Source organism: Passer montanus, unplaced genomic scaffold (genome assembly GCF_014805655.1).
Source record: "Passer montanus isolate IOZ18808 unplaced genomic scaffold, ASM1480565v1 scaffold23, whole genome shotgun sequence".
NCBI classification, from domain to species: Eukaryota; Metazoa; Chordata; class Aves; order Passeriformes; family Passeridae; genus Passer; species Passer montanus.
Window position 1 is genome coordinate 11988434 of NW_024366926.1, and position 20635 is coordinate 12009068.

General features: G+C 42.4%; 1 protein-coding gene across 2 annotated transcripts in view; it reads right to left on the bottom strand.

Annotated features, from left to right (window-relative positions):
* The window catches only part of ANK2 (ankyrin 2), a 282700-nt gene that overhangs the window by 237097 nt on the left and 24968 nt on the right, over positions 1–20635 (bottom strand). The window contains exon 1 of one of the 2 annotated variants that reach the window (XM_039710551.1): positions 20373–20588. The exons of the other annotated variant lie outside the window; for it this stretch is intronic. The gene's annotated coding sequence lies outside the window, so the exon portion shown is untranslated. Of the gene's footprint in view, positions 1–20372; positions 20589–20635 lie in introns of those variants that run through there. 2 annotated transcript variants of the gene reach the window in all.

Here is a 20635-nt window from a genome sequence, read left to right on the forward strand (position 1 = left end):
TGAAAAAACAGGCAGGTGAGCTCAGAACTGCAAAAACCACTGGCTCAGCCTGGCAGCAGGACCCTGCAGGCTCCTTGAGCTAATCTCACCCCATCCTCACCCCCTAACCCACGCAGGAGGCCAGGCTACAAGCACACGTGCCAGGATCTGCCAGTCTCAAGTGAACCTCAGCTCCTGTTTCTCCCACCCACACACCATCCAGCACTCTTCTGGGACTGAACTGCATTCATCATTATTGCCTTCCTATACTCCAGATAATTTTAACAGTTTACAAAACATCCTATAAATGGTCCTCAACTACCAAAATTATATCCTAAGAAAGAAGAAAACCATTTCACATTTCATCCATACCACCACTTTTGCCATATGCCAGTTTTTAGATGTTTTCTTAACCAACGCAAGTTGAAAATTATAAAAAACGTAGGTGAAACCCTTAAAAACCAAATACCTTTCAAATTCAGTAAAGAACTCATCTGAATTTCTTTAAACTCCTTATTTTCCAGCATTAAGCTTTCCCAAGCTTTCTGACAAATTTCAGATGGAAATATCACTTATTCCCATAATGTGCTCACACTGAACAGAGTGTACAGGCTCAACATTCTCTCTGCCTGCATGCAACTAACTTTATTTTAAACTGAATTTTAAATCCCTGCCAAATTCATACATCTCCTGCACAAGTTCTGCTGCTTCCACCTCCTGTCAACCTACTGTGTGATGCCTCTGAATGAACCCTTTTTTTTCCAACCTGGCAGATCTCTTATTACCTTCCCCTCTCAAAGCAGCACATTTTGCTCCTCAATCCCCATGCATGTGCATGCTGAGCCTTTTTCAAGGGCAGCCTGCAGTTCAGAGCTCTCCAGGATATGAGCCCATTTCAGAAGATATAACACCATTATGCTTTAGCTACAGGAGTTACTAAGCTGGGGTTAACACGTGCTACTATAGATTTTTGTCCTTAAAATGACAACTCAAGGTATAATTGCCATCCAACTAGAATTATCTGATGAGTCATGCTAGCTGTCAGGTTTGGTTCATTTTTCTCCCTTTTTTATAAGGGGAAGCATAATTTTCAAGGTCAAAGTGAAAACAAATTGATCCTGATGATCAGAGGCTGTCCCACGGCTAGTTTTCTTACAGGAGTTTGTCATGATTACCCACACACCCCTTCCACAGGGAATTCTGAGTTATAATCAAAACTTGACCCACTTTTTTTCAGTGCCTGCTCTGGAATTTAAAAAGTTGGGAGGGTCCTCCACAACAAGTACATGTTAAACTTGAAGTGCTACAGTTCAAGCTTATTTCTGAGGAAAAATACCTTTGTGCTATGCCATTTGGCAAGGGTTACACTGAGCCATTTGCCTGGGGCTTACACCAGAAAAGTCAAAATGAGGACCGGCACCCCTTGGTGTTCCTTAAGATCAACCAGCAGGAACACCCATTATTCTGCTGTCCTTTGCCAACCTAGATGGGATCAGAGCCTTCCACTCAACTGACGTGTACATTTTCCTTTTATCAGTGAAAACAATGACCAGACAGACTTCAAATGAGGTGACTCATCGGCAGATAATGAATCCCATTCCATTTCTGCCACATAACAGCCTTCATTTTGTGCAAGGCATGTCAGGCTGTACAGTCAGGAACCATGAGGTAAAAGCTGTTCAGACTTCATTTGGCATTCTAAACAATTCCTTCCAGAAACACCCAGTAGCAGGTGCCATGCCACCACTTTTATCTATGCTTATCCTCCAGTTTTAGAGGGGGACAAAGATGCAATAGTTACTGTCAATCAGGGAGCAAATCTGTCTAACATTTAAACATTGAGCTTCCTGTGAAATAGGATTAACGCTAATGGATGAAGCTGTCTCCAGTCTGCCTAACGAAAAAAATGATCCTGCAAACTCTGACCAGAATTGTATTAACTACCAATTACAGACATAAATATAGCTAGGAGACTGAAATCATATTTTGCCTACTGCTGCAGAGGACTTGAAATGAAAATAGCTCCATCCAAATCAATATACAGCCATCTGTTCTGCAAAACGCTGACAAATCTCCTCCCTTCGGGATCTGTGTCCCCCAAATTGGATGAAGAAGTTGCCTTGCCTTCGCAATGCTCATTCCAAGAGTCAGCAGGGGCTGGTCAAGTTCTACTGTCTTTCACTGATGCCTGATGAGTGCTTTGGCTCATCCCACATCCACCAAATAACTGTTTTTTATTTCCATGCCAGGTTCTTGCATCTGCTTAGAACGCCTCATGCAAGAAGGCAACACTGTGGATTTTTTATTTCCATGCCAGGTTCTTGCATCTGCTTAGAACCTTCATGCAAGAAGGCAACACTGTGGTTTGCTTTTCAAAAGTCACTTCAAAAAGCCATTAACACAGAGCAAGCTGAAAGCCAAAACAATAGCCTAGCAGAAGACAGAGTCATTTTATTCACAGACTGAATGGATGGTCCTTGGTGGAACCATATGGGGGACTTTTCTTATTGACATCAGGTGCATAGGAGCTTCATATTTCCAAACAAAGCCATAGCCAGGCAGATTGAGCACAGCTTAGTTGTTAGACCATTTGCAGTGATTCAAATCCACACCTGATTACCATTTCTAACATAAAAATTAAAATATTAAATGCTGCAGAGAAGTAAACATTTAATATAAATCTCAATTTGTATCCTGAGACCATTATACACTGCCTAAAATGTAAAAAAAAATTAATGTATTTTTGTGCTCAGGCACTTTCAAACCAGCTGCCCCTGCATCCTCCTCAAGAGCTCCACAGTGAGCTTCTGATCTTCTGCAGCAAATGGTCTGGGCACACTGGCCATGCAGCGATTCCCTGGGGTCAAGAAGAAGGGAACAAAGCTGCCTTTGTGCACATTCCCTGGACGGCAGCGAGAGCTCGGTCACAGATGCAACACCAGCAGGGACAGTGCCAATCCAGTGTGCCCAACCATTAAAGCACTGACAGCACTGACCCCTTCACTGAGACAGGCTTTCTAAGCCCAAAGTGCATCTCAAGATTACCAGGTTAAAAAATCCTCACAAAAATTGCTCATGTCTAACTGGAGCTTTAACATTTCAGAGCCCACTTCTGCAAACTCTTTGAAGCCATCAGGGCTATTTGTAAGACTAGCAATTCTGCCAAAACAGTAATTTAGTCTCTCTTCCTCCTAAGCCTAAGGACCACTAAAGGGATTTTAATAGGTTTTGAACAGTTTAAATCCACTGTGCTCTTGCAGCTGTTCTATGTTAACAGCAAATTCACGGTCTTGCAAATTCCAGTTACATTCTAAGGGTGAAGTGGCAACTTAGTACACCTTTTTATACATATACACACTACCTACATAATGCAGTACTTTGTATTTGGCTTCATTTACTGCCATTACAGCAATCTTCTTAAAAGCACTAAAGTGCAAGACTAATATCTGGATCCAAGCTACCTCTGAAGTCAATCTAGGCGTTAGCAGCAAAGCAATCTATTTAATCCTTTAGGGAAAGGGAGAGAACTAATAAGCAATGGAAATACAGCCAAAGCAAGATCTCCACAAAGCTACCCAGTCATGGAAGATGGGGCAGTAAAAATGTCTGGTAGCAAAAAACTGCATCTGCCTTCCTACCCTGCTGCAGCCCTGATCCCTCCCACGCGCTGGCTTCCAGGCTGAGGGGGAAGCAGCAGCTGGCTGTCAGCTCAGAACACAAATCCCACACACACAGGATTCAGCAACAGGTAGTGCAACACAGTTTGTCTTGGCCTACAATACAGAGAGCAGAATTGGAACCGTGATATCCAACAAGAGAGAAAAGGAACAAAGAAGGGAGGGAACAATCAGTCAATCTGACATCCCTGGCTTCCCTGAGCAGGCGTACAGACTACAGATACTCATTAATGGCCAGTAATTAGATAATTGTCCTCCTACACACTGAGAGCATTTCAAACAACTCCTAACAGGAATGACTGCTAATTCAATTCCCAGTTATTGATAAAGTAGTTTACAGCACTTATGAATTCTGACACATTTTCTGAGACGCCTCAGCGTTTCCTTGCTCCGTGACCCAAGCAGATCTTGTCACTGTGTCTCTCTCAGGACAGGCGAGCTCTGCTGACCGTGCTCCCAGCATCACAAGGGACTCTGAGCCCAGGGTGACAGCACGGCTTGCCGTGACATTCACTGGGTGCCAAGCTGCTTCCGACGTCAATAGATGGGTTGGAAACCAAGCTGAAGGACACACGGCTGGAGCCCCAACTCGCAAGATGAAATTATCTCAGCAGCCATAACTCCTTGGCGTCCTTCCTATTTTTCATGCTACATGTTCAAGAGGCTTTAGCTAACAGTCTTTTACTTAATTAAAATTAAGTTACTGATCTCATTTTTTTAAAAGAAAGCAGATTGTAAATGTGGCTCGGGGGAAAAAATTCATCTTCATTACTGAGCCTTGCTAGACTTGCAAGTTCCTTCCTGCCCTGTGACGAGAGATTTTGGGGGAGCAGAGAGGGATGGCACCTCACAAAGCAAAGGGGGTGATAGCAGAAACAACTGTTTTATTTCAGTTACATGATTCCCCCAAAACCAGTAGTTCTAACAATTCCTGAACAGCTGCGAGAGGGATGGCACCTCACAAAGCAAAGGGGGTGATAGCAGAAACAACTGTTTTATTTCAGTTACTTAATTCCCCAAAACCAGCAGTTCTAACAATTCCTGAACAGCTGTAACACAAAATAAATGGAATGGAAAGTCACAAAGCTGAGAAGGAATGCCAGCCATTTGGTCCTTACTATATTAAGGACCAAAGAGGACTTGTAGTGCCCTTTAGCTGACAGGCCCAAGCTTTTCATTCCTCTCACCAGTTACTGAGCCACTAATGTGTTATAAAAATACATCCCTGAGGATGGCTCCACATAACAGTTTGCGGATGAAGCCACTGACAACCTTTAGATGAATATTTCCCTTTTCAGCATGGACAGCCTGATGAAGGAGAGCTCCCTTACAGTCTGGGCAGGTGTAGAGGGTGAGGGCCCTAGTGCAGAAGCACCGATGAGAATTGGAAGCCAGCTGCAGACTGATGGTCACAACTCAAAGATGGGGCTGCTCCCCCTCCACCTTCCAGAGATGAAACGCCTGGATCGGGAGTGTCATGGAAAACAGAGAAAGCATTTTCTGCTTGACTTGGTTTTAAAACAGAAGCTTGCATTAGCAGTCAGACTTCACTTGTATTTAATTAAAAACTGATTCAGTGATTAAGAGAAGAACAGCTCCAAAAGGAAATGTCAGAATGCACTGCACTAGGCATGGTGCTTTCTGCATGAAATATAAGATGCCCATCGGGTTTGGGATTAACCATAAATTGGGCATAGTTTTGAGGCTGACCTATAATATCTGGGCAGGTGTAGAGGGTGAGGGCCCTAGTGCAGAAGCACCGATGGGAATTGGAAGCCAACTGCAGACTGATGGTCACAACTCAAAGACGGGGCTGCTCCCCCTCCACCTTCCAGAGAAGAAACGCCTGAATCGGGAGTGTCATGGAAAACAGAGAAAGCATTTTCTGCTTGACTTGGTTTTAAAACAGAAGCTTGCATTAGCAGTCAGACTTCACTTGTATTTAATTAAAAACTGATTCAGTGATTAAGAGAAGAACAGCTCCAAAAGGAAATGTCAGAATGCACTGCACTAGGCATGGTGCTTTCTGCATGAAATATAAGATGCCCATCGGGTTTGGGATTAACCATAAATTGGGCATAGTTTTGAGGCTGACCTATAATATTTCAGACTAAAGAGTCCCAAGCAAATTCCAAATTCCTACACATTTATGAAAAACAAAGAGCCAGTATATTATACTTCTTTTTTCATCTATTCAAAGAAAACAAGGAATAAAATTTTAGAAACGTACACTCAAATATCCCAATTTCTCCCAAACATTCTGTACTTCTTTCTTCAGCGGGGCTGGGGAAGTGATAGAAGAAAACTCAGAGAGCACAAGAAACTCAGTAGCCAGGACAATGCCAAACACCCAAGTATCATTTTCAACCTCAGTTCACTCTATATTTTTATTTCTGAAGCAGAGCCACCAAACCGCTTTCTCCAAAGCTCCTCAATACAGCTTTTCTTCTAAAGATACTTAATTTTTTTTTGCAAAAAAAACTAAGTCAAAAGCTACATTTGTAAGCAAAACATTAAAATTTTAAATATCCCATCTTGCAAATGATACAGCATCCTGTAATTTTGCTCTGTCTAGGCTGCTTGAGAGCAAAACACAGTATTTTTTCCTTATTACCAATTGCTAACAGATGTTCTCTCCTGTGTTGTTAAACAAGTCTTGATAAAAACACACTCGTGTCTTAATAGAACTGGAAGTACCCTGAGTGGGTTTCCCATTTGATCTGCTGTACGGCTCAGAGGCTTTTTTGTCTGCTTGTTGTAGCACAGAGTGTGTTTGGTCCCACAACAGTGACAGCTGACAACTGTTTTTCCTGTTTGCAAAAGCTTCAGCGTTCAACTTGAACCAAAAGCATTTGTCATGTTGCATGGCAGTGAAGTAGATTTAATCAGATGAGGCCACTGGCGTTGTCAGTGCCAGGCTGAAAGAATTCCGCAGGACAAAAGCTGGATTTATCTCTCTGGGAGTCTGTGTGGGGAGCAGCAGTGCATCTTTGTGGATGCACAAGGGGCAAGCTCAAGAGGAGAAGAAAACCAATCCAAGAGAATGTTTTCTGTGCAGTTCAGCCGAAAAATAACTGTTCTTGAGTGACCAGCAGGATGCTCCAGCCAGCCAAGAGCACTGTTGTGAGAATTTTGACAACATAAAGTGAATCTCCATGTAACTCTTTCAAATGTCACTAACACAGAGGGTGGTGCCTTCTGTGCTCTATCCCTACATAATTCTATTTCCAGAATAGTCAGCATCACTTAATATCTGTTCACATTCATCAATCGACATGTAAAAAATTACTGACAACAGATGACCGTTCCCAAACAGCAGTGGCAATCCTCAAAAAAAGTCTTGGAGATTAAAATTCCTTAGAAACCATGACAAAGCACGTACCTCTCCTAGATAATGTCACACTAAATAAAACCCTCCAAAAAACAAACCATTAAAAGAAAGAAAGTCTTGATCATTTTACACAGCCACCAAGATAATATTTTATAGTCTTTCTATCCTTTTGGATGATCAAGCCTTTGCAGAAGATTTACACAGAAGCTCAGAAGAAAAATGAAGCCATATATGCAAAAATGAACTCAGAGGCATGCAGCATTTCCAACCCCCAGCAGTGAGTGAAAAAACAGCAGCCCCACCTTAGGGGCTTTGCCGATTTACACCACCCTGGAGCAGTCTCATCATGAAGCCTTGCACAGAGGATGCTGGTGCTTTCCCTCTGCGCCAGAGAGCAGGAAACAAAACGCTCTGAGCTACCAAGAGAGTGAACACTCCTCATGTTGCCTTGATATTGCCTTGCATTATTTCAGAGGGGCAGCTTTAATGTGCCCGAGGTGTGACTGAGCAGCTGCCAGAGGTCAGAGGAAGAGGTGCCTGGATTCCTGTAGGGTGTGCGGGTACAGCCGGCTCGCTGGCATGGCACAGCCTGGCTTTGGCATTCCCATACGGAGAGCTGCCTGCAGTGCATCCATGAATTGGAGCTCAGCCTTGCATGAAGTGTTCCAACATCACTCCAACTGTGCTAAAGGAATTTCCCACTTGCTTTTTTCCGCTAATTAGAGAGCCACTGGGACACAACAGGGCCTTTTGAGAGCGCGGCAGGCCCTCGAGTTCTGCTGAGTCAGGAGAGGGGCTGGATATTTTGATCCACTCAGAAGACAACCTTCAACTTCCTAAATGAGGCTGCAAGCAGGACAGTAGCTATAAATGTCAGCTAAGATTTGCAACCTACAGGCACCAATACCAATCTAGACTTATTTAGTCCTTAAGCTAGGAGATAAGGCAGCAACAGGAGCTGGTGAATGTACAGATTTTTAAAGATTTAACCCATTTCAGTAGATATCTGCCTTGCCTACACACAATTTTTATCGACACATCTTCAAGGCAGAACACAACACCTGAAGCAAGTCCTCAAAAGTGACTTGCAGAAAACACATACTTAAAAAATCTGTTATAAAGCCTTCATACAGCATTCAGGTGTCTGCAGTCTCACTGCACCTGCAGACAGTCCTGCCTCTGAACCCTGGTCCACCAAAACAGTTCTCACATTTACAATGCAACAGGCTCAGCAACTCTTCCATGTTTATTCTTGATTTCCAACTGGAGATACTTTAATTTTAAGATATATCAGAACTGCCTCAGAAATGCCTTGTCATTCACTGTATCTTGGATAGACAGAAAAATCACTGAAGAACTGACAACTTTAAACTAACGCCAAAAAAGCTGAAAACAGATGCCTGTGTTCTCGTGCTTTGCTTGCATCCAAGGGGAACACCTGCTGTGCTTCAGGCCATGCAGAGGCACATCTCTGACCCCAGGTGTGCAGCAGGTGAGGCAGGAGAGCAGCAGCACAGGCCTGCGGCTGTGCTCCGGCTGCCACTGCAAACCTCCTGCAGGTGAAACCTCTCAGCATTGCTCAGCAAACATGGTGCTGTCAGCACAGGCAGCCCCTCCTGCCCCACTGCTCCTGGCTGTGCAGTTTGCACTGAGCAGCCTCCTGCAGCAATGAGCAGAGCCTGTCAACCACAACATGCATTCAGGATACTCACTAAAGGATGATAATCACAACACTGATTTATTTCAAGGCTTTCAGACTGAAAACCAGCCAAATTCCCCATTTATTTTTACCCTTGCAACAATAATAATAACATACATAATAACAAAGATTTAAACAATGTTTCTCTAAGTTAAATGTTATGTTTTATCTGAATATTAAGGCCTAGAACTAATAACTAATCAATAAAATTAGCACTGCAAATACCCTTGCAACAATAATAATAATATACATAATAACAAAGATTTAAACAATGTTTCTCTAATGTTTATCTGAATATTAAGGCCTAAAACTAATAACTAGTCAATAAAATTAGCACTGCAAGTTGTTACATAACATGCAGAATACTAACATAAACCATTTTGCCTGAGATTAGTTTTCATAGCTTGGTTGTCTGAACTGGTATTTGAACAGTAGACCTCACTTCTGCCACAGTACTAAACAATACTCATTTGTAAGCCTCTTTCAACTTGATAAAATTTTATGAAGATCTAACATTATTAATCATTTTCAAGCTTCTGAAAGTGTGGTTTTTTCTAGAAGACAATAGTGGCCAGCTTAGTGGAGAGAAGAACTGCAGCTGAAAGCTGAATTTCCTCCAGATGTGTACCTGTAAATTGGTATCAATACCCAAAAATGCAGTAGGGTCCCCTCTCAACACCTTCCAGGCAAGACATGGGCTGAGATATGGGGTGGGAGAACCAATGAGAGCAGAACTACACTCAGTAAGGTACTCACAATTGCAACCACATTTCAAACTAACGCCTAGGAAGTAATTCCATAATAATAATTCCATAAACATAATTTCAAAGCAGCTTAAAAAAAAAAAAAAGAGAATCAGTAAGGTACTCACAATTGCAACCACATTTCTCCTTTGCATATAGGAAGTAATTCCATAATAACATTTCCATAAACATAATTTCAAAGCAGCTTAAAAAAAAAAAAAAGAGAATGGAGGATATTCCTACAAAACACATTCCCCATTTTCCCAATATTTATTCTTCAGTTCTCTTTACTTTTTTTTTTTCCCCCCCCCAGCAGTATGGAAACAGCTGGGACTTTGATGTACAGCTGCTTCCCACAGTGTTTCAGAAATTTAGTTTCTGATCTGTATTGGCACAAACTCCCCCCCAAAATAAACAAATTTCATCTTTCTCCACCTAAAAAACCCCCAAGAATGACTGTATGTCTGTCTTATAAGACATGTCTTTCTTTAAATTCCTTTTCTTAAACACTAGATTAATTTTAATTTTAAATGAACAGTTGTTCTGTGCTTAATAACTCCTGATACTCAGAAATCTTATAGAGGTTTCATTCCCAAATCCTGAGCACCTCCCTCATTCTGAACCCCAAAACGTGATTGATTCCAGCAGGCAATAAAAGCACACAACATACAGGATATCTTAATACATGCAAAGATCACAAGTATTTGTGTGTCCTTCTAAGGACACAAGGTATCAAACCAGGAAGCCTTAATTCAGGAAGAGAGTCCTGAGAGAATGACCAAAACCAGTTTCCATTCTAACCCAGGAGATCGGCAATTCTGGGCCTTCCACATCTTAAACCAATGTCCCGGTCCCAGGTTACAGAAATGAAAGGGTTAAGAAGAAGCCCCCCTGTTTTCCTGCTTTTTTCACTGAATTAAACCAAGCACCTGATCTGAATTTAACAGATGTTAATACAACTCTTCTATTCACTACCATGTTTTAGTACTTACAATGTTTTAATTAATTTTATTCTTTAAAATGCATAAAAATTTCACATCACCTTTAAATATTTATTGACAGTTTAGATGAATATTTCATGCTGATTTTAAAGAACAGAGAACATTTTCATAACATTTCTGTTAATTCAAAAAGGCAATGCTACACCCTCAGGTAAGCTCTCAGAACAGTGAGAAGGAATTTTTTTATCTTGCTCAAAGCAGACTATAAACACTGGCTACAGCAGAGAAATAAAAACATCAAGGACGAGCTTTTTCAAAGCTACTTAAGTGATTAGGGAGCCCACACAGCTCCCATTTACACGAGAAGTAACTGCATGCCTGGATCTTTTGAGCAATTTTGAATATTTCATTGGTCTAGGAAAGATTCTCCCAGTTAAGAGTAGTAGGTTGGGAGCAATTAATTGAAAACACATTACCTGTGATGCACAATGAAGACAATTCTCACAGCACAAGTGAGTATTTTAAGATGCTAAAATAGACCACAAAAGCTCTACAAACATAGGACCACCAACCTGTTTAAAACCAGCTGCCTCATTTCTGCATAATACTTGTCTTCCCTTTCAATTTCAAATTTTTCTGCCTTTTTGGTTTTTTGAGAGGCCTTTAAAAGCTGCTGCAGAAGCAACAGAGAAAGAACACTGTGGTGGGTCGGACTGCCTTAAGGAATTTGGGGCCATAAACAGCTGGGGCAGTAAAGGCAAGGCAGGTGCAAGTCCTTCCCTGATGCTGAAAAAATCAGGGCAGTCAAGTGTTGCTTGTTTACACACAAACAGCCCTGAACACTGAAAAAAATCCACCTGTTTTTATACTTAATTTAAAACAACTTTTCCTATTGCCACAGAAGCTTGTAAATATTTATGGTTTTAGCAGCCACGTGTACAGGCCAGAGAACAGGCACTTTAAAACAGAAGTTACATTTAAAAAAAAGTTAAAGTTGTAACAGCATGTACAGAAACCAAGGTATTAATTTACAAAATGCCTCGCAAACATATTGCCCCTTCAAAAAACTTGTCAGTCAGTAGCAAAAGCTTTGCATCAGGTGGGAGGGATTCCAGACTGCAGTGGTTCCTATGCTAATTCTGCCTGAAGAAATATGAAAACAGGAGCTAAAGTCTTTTAGCTAATGCAGAACACTGGTAGCTTGCTGTTCTTTGTTCTCAGGAAAGACTAAAAAGTTGCCTATATTTAAGAATATTCTTATATTTTACCCATTAAAATGGGTAAAAAGGCAAATGACAAGCACCCAAATAGCGGGGTGGAATTAAGCACAGAAAACTATGATTCTTTTCAGAAACTGAACACTGTGGTTAGAATAAAGCACTTGAATATGCTGTGCCACAGCCATCATTACCAACATGCTCATTAGCATTAAATTAACATGGACATGAAATATCAGGATGTAAATTAACAGCAGATGATGCTGTGAAATTGTAAGAAATTACTGTTATTTGCCAGTAATTCAACTAACAAAAGCAAATTCTGTTCATCACATGTAAACTCCACTGCTGTGTTACAGTGTTTTGGTTTCTAACTAAAATCAACTAACAAAAACAAAGAAACAAAAGATGTTACAGTTTCACACTCACCTTCTATTCGGTACTGCTTGCATTGGGCACTAATTGCATCAATGATCAAATCCAGGCAGCAATTCAATCAGAATACGAGACTCAGTTTTACAGAAGCAATTCTAATTTTTAGCAGAAACATTTTTAAATTACTTTCAATTAGATCTTTGCTCTTTTCCCTGAAGACCTGAACTGTAATGTTTTCCAGGTTCTCTAAGCTTTGGTTTTAGCATTCTCTGCCAAACTGACCACAGCATTATGATCAAAAACACATTTTCAATAATTATGCCCTAAATAGTTTGCAGCACATCCATATATTGACTTACACTGCAGAGCTCAGATATTCCACAGTAACTCAGAATTCTGCATATCCTTCTCACCCATGGCAGGGTATCTCATGACATGAAGCCTGCACAGCCTTCAGGAGCCATCCCAACACCCACACCAAATGCTCAGTCAGAGCAGGCAGGTGGCAATAATTAGAATGAAGATAAGCTGAGGTGACAAAGCAACGAGAGCACATCAATTACTGCCTGTCACTCAGAGCAGGGACAATCTCAGAAGATGGACTGATACCACTGCATCATTCCCTATTATATTCAGCTTTTTTCTCCTTCATTTCCTCAAAATGGAAGGTCACCACAACACCATTACATTTTTTAATACAAGGGAAATTTTTTATCAGTATTCACTGTATGCACAATACAAACTAATGTTTGGCTACCTCTCACAGGCTGCACACAGAATAATGCTGTGATTTCCCAAAAGTAGCTCACTGCATGAGGGTAGTGGCCATGAGCACTTCTGTTAGAGTAAGAGAGGTGATTCCAGAATCATTTGATAAGGTTTGTTTTCCCATAAATTTTTATATTAATATTTATTTTCATATTACTATACAACAAATATATCTAAATCTATCTCTCCATCTCAAGAAATAAGTAGAGACACTGTATTTATACTCCTTAAGGGGTAAGAGCAAATACACTCCCAAGAACAAACCTTAGTGCTGAGTTAGCAGCAAGAAGTTAAAATAAACCCAAGTTTTGAAATCGTGACAATTCTCACAGAACAGGTTTGCCATCTCTTCCCTCCCTCTGCTGACCATCCCATAAATAGTCAGACAATTCATGTCACCTATGATACACCTACTTTACAATTCAGTAATTCCTGAAGTCAGGTTTTTTTTTCATAGGATTTTATAATCAAACTGTCCAAATGTATTTTTGCCTTTAAATAAAAGCAAAGCAAAATTATACTCTGGCTTTAGACAGCCAGTCAAACTACCTAACTACATGATTACAGAAAAACCAACCTGATCTGATGGATACATGTCATGTAAAAACTTGTAGCCACCCTTCCTTCTGGTGATGCTGTAGCAGCCCAGGCTCAAAGTATAGGATGGCAAGATGAGAGATGTGGCTTCCAGCCACAGGACAACAAACAGGGGGCTGGCCAGGTACTAAAACCCTTTAGACAGCAACTATGCACAGACATAATCAAGTTTTGCCTCCATAAAATAGATGGAGGTCAAGAGAATCATGGCTAAGATGTTTTTCCTCACCTTTCATCCTGGATTTCAAAGACTTCCCTTTAAATCCAGACAGCTATGGGAAATGGCCAAATTTCAAGCAACTACATTTAGTGCAGAGTGCTGTGACCAGCATTAGAGCAGGTGGCTGGTGCAGTCACTAACCTGACACAGGAAGATTCACCATCCTTTTTTGCACATCCTCCTCTTCCATCAGACAGAGGGGCTGCAAGTGCCCATCACCTCTTCACTGTTTTATCCTCCAAAAACACTTTCACAGCCAACAAAACCCCTTGTGTTAATTGGCAGTGTAAAAAACCCCAAAAACAACAGATAAGGTCTGTGAAATTCAATGGGTTCAAAAATATTTTTACTCGCTACTCCATGAGCATTCTGTTGGGATAACAAAAGGAGGCAAGGAGCAGCAGGAAGGCCCTGAAAGCCGTTTCTGGCTGGCACACACTTCTCTGCTGGACACCCCTCAGCCCCCCGTACTCAAATGCTTTGTGCTGGGCTGACAGCAGGAGGCTTGAAGGTAGTAAGAGGGGATCACCCATTATACTCTCCCTCACAGTTACAGCACTATATGGAAATCACAGCGGGAAAGATTGGGTGTTTTCATATCCCTTGGGACAAAGGGAGCCATCTCCTGCAGTGGCACACACCATGTCATAGGAATTCCAGTACCTGCAGCTCTGTACTATTAGTGAGTCATTTCAGAGATCAGAAATAGAAACCTTTTAAGTGCTTGTACACAATTACCCAATATTATTACGGAATGCTGACAGCTGAACACTGCTCATCTCCCAGAAAAAAACCCTCCTTTTTCAAAATTAAACCAATAATTTCTTCTATAATACATAATAATTTTGTTTAATCCATGTGCGCACTCCACCTATTGCCTTTCAATCAATCGTTCAAAACCTATTTTATGTAAGAAAAGACAGACCTCAAATGCTTTATCTTCCTGAATATTATCTAGTGAAGAGCCTGATGAGCCAGCTGTAGGAAGCCAATGAGTGTGTGACACCTGGGAGTGGTGAGCACCCACGGCAAGGGAAGAGGCAAGGAGGGAGCCAGCAAAGCTGCCTCGCTGAAACAAATCTCACCCAGAAGAACTTGGATTCATGGGTTTCATTGCATTTATAAAGATTTCTGCTGTCACTCTGAATAAGAGCAGCACGCTGATGAAACCTAAGGAGCACTCTGGAACGCATCCTCAGTGCCACCTTCCTTTCCAGGTGTTCATCCCACCCTGGTCCCTGCAACGTGGCCTCAGCAGTTCCAGCCCACACCCTTCACTCCCACAGGTGACAGGGAGGAACCACGTGGAGCATCCAGCACGGCTGGAGAATTCCACAGAGGCAGGGAAGAGGCTGCAGGGTTTTGTCCTTCTGAACATCAGATCCACGAAGCAAAGCGTGGTGTGAAATGAGCCCAGCTGCTCTGCTGCTCAGGGCTCTAACTGCCCACAATTCAGATTTTAAGTCACCGTCACTATTTAAAACTGCTGAGAAATAAAAGGAGCCTGTAATGACATGTTTGCTTCAGCTCAAAGCATAACATTGATTTCTCTGCTTACAAGCCCCTGAATCAATTCATCTTCTTAAAAATTGATAAATACTTATTTCTAGTAGTCATCAACTTTCTGTTCAAGAAATAAATAGAAATTGAAGGTCTTATAAATAGGTTCCTCCTGTTTAACCTCAAAACCCTGCCAATAACTGCACTTTATGTACAATGTACAATATGTAAAATTCCTTCACAGCTAATTTTTTAGTTTTCCTCTAGGTAGATTATATTTGTAAAACCACAACTGATTTAAGTCATCTGCATGTACTAAAATCCCAGAGAAAACAAAGAAACAGCACTAGGCTTTCTCTCCACAGCTTCAAATAGGAAATGGGAATATACCTACTTTTCTACACAAGTAAAAAAATATGCTGCCATCTATGAGCTCAGGAACTGGGACACAACTGTAGGACTGCTACAACCTCAAAACTGTGCTGAGCCACAAAATAAAATCCCAAGAGAGTTCAACTGTTGTTAACAGTGAATGGTGAATCAGTGCACTGTAAGTCAAAATAAACCCTAGGGATCATTATCTTTTGCTTTGCACTGAAAAATGGCTTTACATTCAGAATAGTCATCTTGATAAACAGTTTTCAAGACTCTGGAACATTGTAGAAAACATTTTAGATTAAGTACCCTTTTTAAAAATAATGATGTATGTTGCTTGTTTTAAAAAGTTCTCCCTCCCTTACTTCCCAAAAGGAATTTTTAGAGTGAGCTAAGAGGTGGTGAGTCAAATTTTCTATTTTACTGATGTATGTATATGTGTATGCATAAATTTTTTAAATATAAATTGGTATTTTTATAACTTATTTGCTTCTTCTCTCCAAACCTTGTTACGAAGTTGGGGAAAAACGTAAAATGAAAGCCTCTGTCAGGAAAAAACAAAACAGTGGGGGAAGATGAAGATATTCTAAAGCAAGTTGAAATTAAGTTTTAGAAGCAATTTGGAAATAATTTTCAGGCCCATCATTTAATGAGAAAATACTTCCTCAGCCTAAATTGCAGCAAATGATATGAGTGTCTTTGGAATTTAAGCCGTGGGCCCAGATGAAAGCCAAGGAAACAGCACAGGAAGGTGGTCAAGTGACAAGTTCAGCATCCACTTTCACTGCAAAGGTTGAAGAGGGGATGCAGAAGAGGTGCTGGGGGGTGGGAAGGCAAAAGGATGTGTCTGGAGGTGGAGCAGGTGCTCTGCTGGAAGCTTAACCAGCCAAGCAAAAACATGGAGCTCTAAATATGCATTTCTGACACGCTTCCGAACAGGACCTATGAAAAAATAAACTAATTCTGGACAATGGTAACAGCAGGCTCGTCTGAAGGGGGACACAGCTCATGCCTGTCATGAGGGGAAGACACCAAAGAGCTGGTGCTGCTGAGGAAGCTGGGGGAGCCTCGACACTGCACAGTCCCTGTGCCAGGATTGCCCTTTTGGGGGCCTGGCACTCAGACAGACCCACAGCCATCCCACCTCCTGCTCAAAATCCCCACTCCAAGTGGAAGGCTTCCCTCGGCAGCAGCCCACAGCCAACAAGGCTGAGCTTTGGGACTAACTGGGAATACGTGCTGAAAAGCAGTGGATAAAATAAAAAAAATTTTAAAAAAACAGAAACATATTTACATGACCAGTATGCATTTTTTATGATAGTAAAATCCTAATTTATAACTGTTACATAATATGAAAAAATACCTTTAACAGCCTCTGACCAGTTGCTGTACATCACCACCCATTTAGGATGCCTAACACAATTAAAGCTGCTGCACCAGAGTTTAAGAACTGTTACATGGAGTTAACCGGCCTTGATGAAGTTGTTCATGGAACACAAATATTTGGCTCCAAAGAAAAGAGATGTCCCAAAGATCCCCAATATCTTATTGGTTTATTCTAAGGAAAGGCTGAGGTTGTGAAGCTTAAAACCTAATTTTTGTATATATGTGTTAATGTGAAGCATCAGAGTTTACATAATTGAAGATACCCAGACTCTTTACACTTGGTAGAGCATTCCCAATGAATAGGACTGAACCACTTTGAGGAGTAAAATCTTCCAAATTTAAATACACAAATAATTTTGGATTACAATCAGCAGCAGTTGCTGGAGGAGAGGCTTCCATGCCATTATCCCTAGCACATGGGAATTACATATTTAAGTCCTCCTCAGAGCTTGCATTATCTTGTCATTGTTAGCACACAACGAACTTCAATGTTGCGTTTAACAACTGAAACAGTCTCAGAACACTAGGTTGGAACTGACAATGAACAAAGGCTTTTCTCATAGCTGCCCCACATCAATGGTCAGGATTTATTGCCAAAATTAAAACACAGGCTTGTAAGCATATTATAGTGTGAAGCACACGCACAGGCTGGCTTACAGATCCAGGTACTGTCTAGTTATGTACGAGGCACACATTGTTGAGATGTGGTGCTTGATATTGTATTTAGATTTATATGATCCCCTCACAAATGGATCTAACCCTGTGAAAAAGGAGGAGGTACCACCAACCCTACTCTACCAAGACGTTTAATGACTTGCCCCAGGTCACACAGGAAATCTGTGGAGGCAAAGCAGGGAATGGCTCTCCTGGGATCTGTGAAATCCCATCTCAATATTCCGGCCACACTGCCACCCGTCCTCAGCCGTACTTAATACGACTAAATTACTGATGGCAACAAATAGCAGAATCTGACTTTCAGATGAGCTGATTCGTACAATGAGTCAATCCATAACTTTTGTCTCCTCCAGACACTTAGATCGATGGGCTGTATGCCCAGCACGTTATAATAACCCTGAAAAGCTTTTGGCTCAGCCTGCAAACACATTAGCATTAACTTAAATCTGCTGCTTTGTTTACTATACGAGATATCTGCTTGTGCTCTGTGCCCGAGCAACACCAATTAAAGAGACCCAAATACAGAGCTCACAGAGCACTACAAGACTAGAGCTACCCATGAACACAAAATTTGCTAAACTTTAAATGGTATTTATTCCTCCAAAGCATTATGGTCTGACAGCCACATTTTTCTTCTCCAGTCATGGACTTGTCATGATTTACATTCAGAACCTTCCCCAAAAAGCGATTCAAAAAGCGTTGGGAACTGGCTCCCCTCCCACTGCTTCCGAAATGGATTAACATGACTCCAGCCTTGGATCCACAGGACTACAAATTACAGTGAAGCCACCCTCGATTTAAACTGTTGGAGAGCACAACAGGAAAATCACCCAGAGTTCTGCTTTCAGCTCTTTAAACCCATTCATTACAGAGTCCACAGGGCAACATTGGTACCAGAGTAAATCACTCGGTGGGAGAGGACATCACCAGTAACAAGAGGCTTTTCTTATTTCTCAGAGGTACAAATGTAGCAGGGCCAGGAGGGGTCTAATTACTCTGAGGACACCCAAGCAGCATTGGAAGTGATAATTTATTGACCATATCAGTGTAGCTTAGTGCACAGAATGAAAAGACAAGCCAAGGATTGTGTCCAGACCACTGAAATGCCCACAGTTTGCCAGGGTAGGCAGACTGATGCAAGTCAACCAAGTAATCTGGTTGCAAAACCCTAAACCAGATTTATAATAGAGCCATACTTGGCTTTTTACTGGGTTTTAGCAAAATAAAAGAAAGGTAAGACTTGAATTTTATCTTTAAATATTTAGAAACAAGTTTGGGAATGGGTACCTGCACAGCCTGCTGAAATCCAGAGCCCCTTATTATCCAGATAGGCAGTTAGGGAGCAGATCCAAAAATCTAGCCAGGTTGGCAGAGTGCTTTTTATCAACCACAGTGGCCACCAGGTGAAGCCCTGGAACACCAGTGCTAACCTGACTAGCACTAGCACTCGCTTAGCCTCTAACTCAAGGAATAGCCACCACCCAGTGCCAACCTCTGCGCAGCTCTGCCCTTCTGCAAGCACAGATCCTGGAAACGGCATCAATACACAACGCACCAAAGTCAAACAGAATGGCAAAAGAACTTATTAAAAGTGTTTCCTTGCTCTTCCACACCAGCCCACTCTCCCATCTTGTGCTACCAAAAAAAAAGGAAAGGTTTCGGAGTGAAAAGTGCAACAGATCCACAAACACATTTTCCAGCAGCTACAACATCCTACTCTCCAATAACACCTCCACAAAGCTCAAGCCCCGCTTTGCAGAAAAATGAGGAAAGCAAACAGCAACAGGGGAATTTCACAGGCACGACCCCATCCATGTACAGTGACTCATGGCTGCTGAAGCATGTTCTTAGGATGGATTTTCCCTCCGCAACACCCGAACAAAAACAAAAATAGAGGAAAATAAGAGTAAAATGGGAAAAATTAACATCTCTGGTATCACCTTTTTCCCTCACCTGTATGAAAAGATAGGAAGCTGGGAGCAAAGGCAAAGGTTAAATCCATCTGTCTTTTCAATAGGTGACACACCCAAGGGCCTTAGTCAAGGCTCCATCCTTGGCTCCTGCACAGTCACAATCTGTGCACTGCTGCCAGTGGAGCCTGGAAATCATTTGGTGGAGCAGCAGACATGAACAGCCTCTACATTCACATGTTTAGTATCAGAAATGCTAGCTAGTGTTGCTTCATTATATCATGCGGGAAAAATAAATAGGAAACAAGGATTTAAAATGCATGTCTGATAGTCAGGCTTCTCTAGGAGAAAGAAAGAGAAGGGAGAAAACCTCAGGAACTGGGGACATTTTCCTTCCCCAGAGCCATCATTCATTCCAAGACAAGAATCGGAAACCCTGACAATCTCCTCTAGCACCCCCCTCCCATCACATCGAAGGGAAAAATTTTTCTGGACAGCTCTTTACAGAGGATACAGAAAAAAAACTGACCAATCTCCCTCTGCTGTTTCTCACCTGAGGACTGCAGAAAGGCAGAGTTTGCACAGCTGAGGCAAGCCCCCCTTCCATGCAGCTCTTCCACAGATGCAGCACAAGAGCACCTGTGCCTTCCAGCGCTACATGGCTGTGAGATGGCACAGAAAATTCTCTCTGCACCCAGCAATACGGACGGGGGCTTCCCACCCGATCCCCTCGTCTGCCTGACACGTTACTTTGGCACAAGGCAGACTTCCTGCCTCTGCTGGAAAACACAAATTTCGATTATCCCCGCCTGATATTTACATTTTAACAGCTCCATACAGAGGACGAGCTCTGCTGTTGCCATTGACAGACGCCGATGGGAAACAGAAAACCCACAAAACTCCACCACCCGAACCACCGCCACGAACCACGCCACCCTTGCCCGGGCTCTCGGATGCACAGGCACCCGCGGTGACTTACGGGTGCGCTCCTTGCCCAGCGCCGCGTCCCCGCGAGCCGCCCGTGCTGCCGCAAGCCGCGGGCGCTGCCAGCCGCCCCCCGCCCGCGACAGCGCCGAGCCGGCAGCAGCCCTCCGCGTCCCCTCCGTGTCCCCTCCCTGCCGGTCCGCCCGAGCCCGCTCACGCCGGATCTGGCACAGCAGCACGCAGGGCGGCGCGGAGCCGCTCTGCCCCCGCCGGGCGGGACCGGCCGCCCACTCGCGGGCGGCGGCGGGGCGGGGGCTC